This window comes from Schistocerca gregaria, chromosome 7 (genome assembly GCF_023897955.1).
Source record: "Schistocerca gregaria isolate iqSchGreg1 chromosome 7, iqSchGreg1.2, whole genome shotgun sequence".
NCBI classification, from domain to species: Eukaryota; Metazoa; Arthropoda; class Insecta; order Orthoptera; family Acrididae; genus Schistocerca; species Schistocerca gregaria.
This window is the reverse complement of record NC_064926.1, coordinates 158832287-158840655: the sequence shown is the minus strand read 5'-3', so window position 1 is coordinate 158840655 and position 8369 is coordinate 158832287. Positions and strand designations below refer to the sequence as shown.

Genomic DNA, 8369 nt, shown 5'->3' with positions numbered 1-8369 from the left:
ATATAAGATGTTCGAAATTCTGAAAAACCGGGGGTAAGCTATACGGAGAGGCGGATCATATGCAATATGTGCAACATCCAAGCGTGAATGATAAAGGCGGACAACCAAGAACGAAGCGCTCGTATTAAAAATAGTGTTAAACAAGGATGTAGCTTTTCGCCTCTACTGTTCGGCCTATACATCAAGGAAGCAATGATGGAAAAAAAAAGAAATGTTCAGGAGTGGAATTAAAATTCAAGGTAAAAGGATATTAATGATACGATTTACTGACGGCATTGCTGTTCTGAGTGAAAGGAATAAGAATTACAAGATCTGTTTAATGGAATGAACAGATGTTAATAGTTAATAGCAATCCACATGTGAATATTGAACGCACCAGATGCTTATGCTTGCTAGGATTAATAACAGAACGTAAGGGGTTCAACTGCGAGAAGATGACCTCAGCTGCTTCTCCCAGCATCTCTCTGATTTGGTTGCTGCATGCGCATGCATTTAACAAACGTGCATGCGATGTACAACTTCCAGGGAAACGAATAGAGTCGTTGTACGTGTCAGTCTTTCGGTATAGATATAAGTAATCGAAGACGGCTTAATCCTGCTTCGTAGATTGCTTTCCACAAGACGCACTTGCCAGTATCATTGGCTGGTGGCCCGACATTCAGTTTGTCCTGTTGCATGGGTTACTTTCAGAGACTCGCTAGTTTATCGTAGTGCTTGGTTGTCGCGAAAGTGAAAAGTAGGGCCTGTCCGGGATTTGAACCCGGAACCTCCTGCACCCAAAGCAGGAATTATACCCCTAGACCAACAGGCCGCACAAGGAAGCAGGTGTGCACCCCCCCACCCCACCTACTGAGAGTACACAGTATGGATGGAGAGTAAATCGAAGAATGACGAAGGCAGTGAGAAGTAGTAGAAATGAGAGTAGCGAGAAAGTTAACCTTAGGATTGATGGTCGCGAAGTAGATAAAGTTAAGGAATTCTGCTACTTAAGCAGTAAAACAACGAATGACGGAAGGGGCAAGGAGGACATCAAAAGCAGACTAGATATTGCAAAAATGACATTTCTAGCCAAGAGAAGTCTACTAATAAGAAATATCGACCTTACTTAGAGGAAGAAATTTCTGAGAATGTACGTCTGGAGTACAGTAGTGTGTAGTAGCAAAACATGGACTGCCGGAAAACCAGAACAGCCTCGTAAAGCCTCGTGTCGTGCAGCCATAAATGGTACACGAGTTGGCGTTCTGCTCCGAAAGCCCACATCGATGATGTTTCGTTGAATGGTTCTCACGCTATTTGTTGATGGCCCAGCATTGAAACCTGCAGCAGTTTGCGGAAGGGTTGTTTTCTGTCACGTTCAATGATTCTCTTCAGTAGTCGATGGTACCGTACCTGCAGAATCTTTTGCCGGCCGCAGCGATCTCGGAGGTTTGATGTTTACCGGATTCATGATATTTAGGGTACACTCGTGAAACGGTCGTACGGGTAAATTCTCTCTTCATCCCTACCTAGGAAATTCTTGGACCCATCGCTCGTGCGCCGACTATAACACCTTTTTAAAACTCACTTAAATCTTGAAAACTTGCCATTGTAGCAGCAGTAACCAATCCAACAACTGTGCCAGACACTTGTTCTAGTTTACAGCCATTGCCGACCTTAGCGCCGTATTCATCTTGTTTACATATCTCTGTGTTTGAATACGCATGCCTATACCAGTTTCTTTAGCGCTTCATTGTATTATAAACCCACACAAACGTGGTGCTGCAATGTGCGCTTTGTTACCGGTAGTGGGAAAAATTTCATACATACCTGTGACATGTGCGTAAGTCATAGTCTAACAGAGGGGTAGTCAACCTTTTTTGCCTACCCCTCCGCACGCCCCCTCCCCTACACACACCCCCACACACACATTATGTATCTCTGTTGGCAGTAAAATTTTCTAATCGCCTACTGAATCCATAGTAATGATGATTTATAAAGTAGGGAAGTAATGTACTTTACACAATTTGCAAAGTAGAGTTGCTGCTAACTGAGCATATAATAATAATAACTTAGCAAATACCTTATGTCGAACTTTTATGAAAACCTAATGAAAGAATTTAAAATACCCCTACTGCCCCATATGAACGCTGGTCGCCCCCTAGTTGTCTGCCACTGCACTTGTACATTAAAACAGTGTAAAAGTGATTCATCCGTAATAAAATAAAATCTGAATAATAAAAATTGAGAATTAAAAGACACGATAATGTAAGAATTACAGCATGTGTGATGGGCTATTGAAAAAAAATGTAAAATACTATTGTAATAAACACCAAGACAGTACATTATGCCTCGCGGGGTAGCCGTGCGGCCTTGGTCGCCTTGCCACGGTTCGCGCGGCTTCCCCCCTCGGAGGATCGAGTCCTCCCTTTGACATGGGTGTGTGCGTTGCCCTTAGCATTAGTTACATTAAGCGAGATTAAGTAGTGAGTAAGCCTAGGGACCGATGACCTCAGCAGTTTGGTCCCACAGAACTTACCACAAATTCCGAATTTCTAGTACATTATGTATCGTATATTTTCCAATCTTGTACTTGTTATTACAAGACAATGCCAAATTAACAAACATATGTAACTCGCATAGCTTGATCCTCCATCTGTTACAACTTTAAGAATTTGTTTTCGTTTGAACAAATAAACGTACAAATACACTGGGGACTCCAACTGTAAGTTAAAGAAAAGTGGAAAGAAGGACTGTAATTACAAAATGACTGTACCTTTTAGCGAACAATTACTACAAAGTAGTCCGCCCCAATAGCTGAACGGTCAGCGCGTTGGATCGGCACGGACGGGGCCCGGGTTCGATTTCCGGCTGGGGTGGGAGATTTTCTCCGCTAAGGGACTCGGTGTTGTGCTGTCCTCGTCATCATTTCATCCCAATCGCTGACGCCCATGTCGTAGCACTCACTAAGACCTGCACTTGGTGGCCGAACTTCCCGCCTGGGAACTTCGGCCACTGACGCCACACGCTCATTTCCATTTTTACTACAAATTAACGAAAGTGTTAAATGATAATAATCTGAGAAAATAGAGCGGTTGCTAGAGTGAGCCATCTACGATAGCGGCTACAAGCAACCACACTGTGGTCTCAGAATTGTGGTTTTGACACCTTTGTTAATTTGTAGTAACTGTTTGCTAAAAGCTAGAGTTATTGGGCTATATTTCTTTTTCTCTACTTTTAATTTAACAATAGTAAGAATCCTCAGTGTATTTTTATTTTTGAAAGGACGGAATATTAATAAGGTTGTATTTTAACAGTTGAAAAATTCAAGTCATGCAAATGAGATATGTCTGTCAATTTTTTACTTTCAGAATATGCAAACAAGAATGAATATGTATGCACTAGAATTGTGGTGTGCGCACTGTAAGACCTTCGATACACACACCATCAGATTATTTGACTTGTCGCTCTAACGAAGTAGGCGAGTGTCAGCAATATGTCTCGTGGTCTTATCGTGGCGTGTTTATCGTCTGCCGTTAGGTCAGACGATAGAAATGCCACTTGCACGCTTAGAGTAGCAGATTGACTGTGGCCAACTTTAAACAGACCTTGATTAGTTTTCACACACATTTATTAAAATAATAAAAATCATAGATATTACGTAACTTGATTCTGGATGCAGTTTACAATTGACAGTCTGAAGTTCCTTTGGTCTTGGTACGTTAATCTAATTCTCACATATCTCTGATACTTGACAAAAGTGTCTATACATTTCTCTACATCGCTATGTACAGGAATATGATTATCTTATTAGGCGCAGATTGAAACTTGACTATAGCCTAATGCCGACTAAGGCAGACTGATGCAGACTGACTAATCGGAGGTCCGTACACACCTTATCATACCTCGAGCGTTCAGGTATCACTGTGCGAGTGTGATCCGCGAGGAGAAAAGGTTCTACGTTAGCAGCAATGTCATTGGCTGCGTTACATATTAATACGCGGATCGGCGGAAGCAGAATTTGGCCGTTTTATGACAGCGCCATCTCGTAGAGCGGAGACGGACGAGCGCTGCGCCTGCGCTGTTAGCGGAGCGCGTTCGAGTGGAAAAGTTGTGTACGCGCTGACTACGCGGAACTATGTACACAACAAGAATGTACTGTGAAAATGTTTGTTAAATTTGAATTTTATCTTTTATTGTGTAACGTATCAGTTGTACTGATATCTATTACATTAATCTGTCTATTAACTCTTAATTTTATTAATTAGTTTTAGTTTATTTTGTGATGGAGGAATATTTTTTACACTGCTTTAATGTACTAGCCTATGACTTAACTCACGTCACATGACTATATGAAATTTTTCTCCCCACCATATACTTGCCTGTATCTTATTTTAATTTTATACTATGGTTGACAAATTGCGCTATGAGGCTCTAGGTATCCGTGCGTCCATAATTTTTTCTTATTAGTACAGCCTATAAAGGTAGTGTGGGTAATACCACACTTCTGTAAACTTTTTATTGTTGTTACACTTATGAAGTATTACAACATAGAACTGAAGATGATCTGCAACGCAGATTGAAAAAGGTTGTCGTCAAAAATGTTGTGATCCAGACGGTGTTTGTTTGAGTATTTATAAGATCGAAAAACATTAAAAAATGAGCCAGTCGAGCTCATGTAATACCTCGAGTACGCGATTTTGGTTTCAAATCAGTCTAGTGATGAGGCAACAGTTTATCGACAAAATAAGTATCATGTCAGCATTATAAATAGTTTTATAATTGTTTACGTTATTCACACTTTTTAAAATAGTCCCAACCATTTTTGATGACTATTGGCTCTGCAGAATTAAGATTTGACTGTGTTACAAAATTATTAACGTCACTCTCTTCTCAGCATCTATAATGCACTATTAACAAGTGTTCAATGTATTTAGTATATAATAGTACATCATGGGCACAATTAAATCTCTCTCTTCAGGGGTATTCCGTTTAACACAAGACATTGCGGAAGGAATATACCTATAACACTGTCCCATAAACTGTTACAAGAGAATATGTTAAGGTATATAGTTAATAATAGAAAATTGACTGTTGAAATAACGGAAAGCTTAACAATAGATATCTAAATGTAATACAAAATGACACTTCTAAAAAGGTTTGATAAAAGCACTTCTTAATAAACTTTGAAGCTCAAAATAGCTATAAAATGAACTTTAAACTGTGCCACTGAGTGATGTACAAAACGTCAGATTTATGATCTTGTTCTCTCCACAACTATGTATTTTGCTCCTTCCCTTGCCTTATTCTCAAATGTTTTAAATGAATTAACTTCATACAAACAACTTAAAGTTTATTAGTTCCGGTAATTAACAGAGGACATAACTTAACAAGCAGCCCTCTTCGCTTACGCAGGTTTTCGTATACAGTATGTTGGTAAACTCTGGCTGCTAGAGAGTTTTATAATATGGCTTTAAATACTTTTCTTTTAATATTCTAAATACTTCTCTCATGACTTTGACCACGTTTTTCTGTAGTTCATAAAAAATTTGTTTTCACAAGTTACATGACAAAGATGGTGATGGTGTTGCAACCGCTTGAACATTCATATGTCTCATTTCGTGTCGTGTGCGTAGATATGGATTGTGTCTGCTTCCTCTGCGCTGTTGCTGACATGACGATTGCGGGACCACGTGAAGATGCCGGTGCTATACAAAAAGCAAATTAATTTGCGCAGCTGCTCTGAAGCGTCATATCGTGGCTGAAGAGACAGTAAAAAAATTTAAACGGTTTCCAAATTGGATGCACTCTGGAATATTCGGTTTGGTACCCGCGGATGTGGCTTTAGGTTTACCTGTGGGCGACTATGTAACCATGTGTTTTAACTGGAAGGATGTCTGTTTATTAATTTTCACTCAAAACATTATAATCTTCAACTCTTACATCGAACAGTCTGACTTTTTAAATTGCTTTCATTCGACACATGAAACAACAGATGTTAGTATCCTCTCGAAACACAGTCCATAGAATGGGCAAACTTCACAGTCTCTGTTCTGCCCTAAATACCGTGGAACATAGTTTGATATACTGGCACCAGAAATAATGGTGGTTTTGTGTTCTCTTGCTTGATGGGATTTGTTACTGTTCAATATTCCTCGATGTAACAGTAACTTGTGCCTCTTGATGTCTTCTGCATCGGATCTTGAATAAAAAAGTCTTGGGTCTTGAAATTCTTAACTCTTGTTCTTCTTTTCTTCAAAATTCTTCTATTCTTGTGAAATCCACTTCTGCGTTGAATTTTGGAATTACTTATCTTCTCGAAATATCAGTTAATTATTGCAACAGTAGTGAAGAAATTGCGTTCAAGAAAGTTCTGATTTCCCATCTTTTCACATTAATACTGCACTCTTCTTCAGTATACACTGTCTCTTCATTCTTTTAAGTTCCTCCACTTTTCATCGCCACGACACTTTTCTGCTAACTTCTACATTTATTAATTCCATGCACATGCCTGTCCCTTCACACGCATTCTAGTTCTGAACAAGACTGAATTCCAGAACTTCGATTCTCCTCTCCAAATTTCTCCTACCACTAGTTACTATTAAGAAAACATCTTCTTTCAAAATGTATTAATAGACAAACGTATCACCTCTGTCAATCTGAACACTTCTGAGCCCGACCTTTGACTGACTCTGTTTCAGCTCCTAATTCTGTGCTGGCAAACGGTTTTTGTTTTCTTCGTCATAGATAAAATCATCCCAACCGGACCAAAGCTCCAGAAGACACAGGGGTCACTCGTAATCACCTTGACAGAATATGTTACAAATTCATATGACACTTTTATTTAGATTTTCATTTATGTTAAGAAATGAAATAAATGAAGGATACTTAAAAGACTAGCAAGATACAAAGCTGTAATGCATTCCTTTCAGATATTAAACTTCTCTACTATAGTATAATCACAGAAGGTGCTAAAAATTACCTGTTATAGACTTTAAGGCAAAAGAAAACGCCGCACCATGGAGGAATTATCGGAATGTAACCGAATTCGATAGATGTGATTTACATGCACAGAAAAATAAGTATTACAATTTACGAAAAGACTGTATGATTTATTCACGAGAAAGAGCTTGACAAATTGAGCAAGTCAATAACGTGTGGGTCCAACTCTGGCCCATAAGTTGTTGGATGACCTCCTGCCAGACATCGTGTCAAATTCTGTCCAGTCGGCGGGTTAGATGGTCAAAATCTCGAAATGGCTGGAGGTCCCAGTCCATAATGCTCCAAACGTTCTTGATTGGTACTCCAGACGTTCTCGATTGGAGAGAGATCCGGCGACCTTACTGGCCGAGGTAGGATTTAGTAAGCACGAACACAAACAAACATTAGGAACTCGAGCCATGTGCGAACGGACATTATATTGCTGAAATGTAAGCTCACGGTAGCTTGCTATGAAGGGCAACAAAACGGGGCGTAGAGTATCGGCGACGCTGTGCTCTAAGCGTGCTGCAAATGAAAACCAAAGGGGTGCTGCTATGAACAGAATCAGTCGCGGTTGTCGGGCCGTATGGCGCGCGACAGTGTGACTGGTACCCCACTGCTCTCCAGGATGTCTTCAGACACGTCTTCTGGCAGAAATCTCATTGGCCTGAGTGGAATTCTCTTCAGTGATGAGTCCCTCTTAGAACTGAAACCCAGTGACCACCGAAGAGGTGTCTGGAGACGCCTCAGACAGCAATGGGATACCAACCAGACAGTCGCCCATCATAAGGCTCGATGGCCAGGAGTGGTGGCCTGGTGTGCCGTTTCTTATCATAGAAGGCCACCTTTGCTTGAAACCTTACAGAGAAGCAGTAAGTCGACTAAATTCTTTGCCCAGTTTTTGTTTTCCTTTATGAAAAATCCTGGGATTACTTTTCGGCAAGATAATTGCCACCCGCACACGGCAAGACTTTCTGCTCTTCGTGCTTAAAATTCTTACCTTTGAGCCGTAGGAAAAAAATTTGCTGTTTTGAAGAGCGCGCCGGAGCGCGTTGTGTGGAGCAGTCACCCTCCGTGTCTGGCGATGGCGCCGCTGTAGTAATCGCAGTTTGGTGTCTCCCTCTGGTGGGAAAGAGGAAAGGTTGCCTGTTCACGTGCATTGAAGGGCCACTGTGCGCTCTGTAACGGAGAGTCGGTCAGTCGAGGCGAGTCTAGTCAGTTGGTCAGCCGGCTCAGTGTCTGTCTGTCGTCGGAGTGCGAGTATGTCTGTCGTTTGGATCAGACTTGTAAGTCAGAAAATGAGAGTCTTGCCACTCCGCTAGTAACAGAACTCAGCTAGCGGTCGCCCGGTCGGAGCTGAGTTTCTGCATCTGAGTCTGCGCGTTAGGCCGCCAGTCTGCTCGAGTTGCTCG

At 41.0% G+C, this 8369-nt stretch overlaps 1 non-coding gene across 1 annotated transcript; it reads right to left on the bottom strand.

The window, feature by feature from the left end:
• Positions 1-739: 739 nt before the first annotated feature.
• Trnap-ugg (transfer RNA proline (anticodon UGG)) lies at positions 740-811 on the bottom strand. The gene has a single exon. It is a non-coding gene; the product is annotated as a tRNA-Pro (tRNA).
• Positions 812-8369: the final 7558 nt, after the last annotated feature.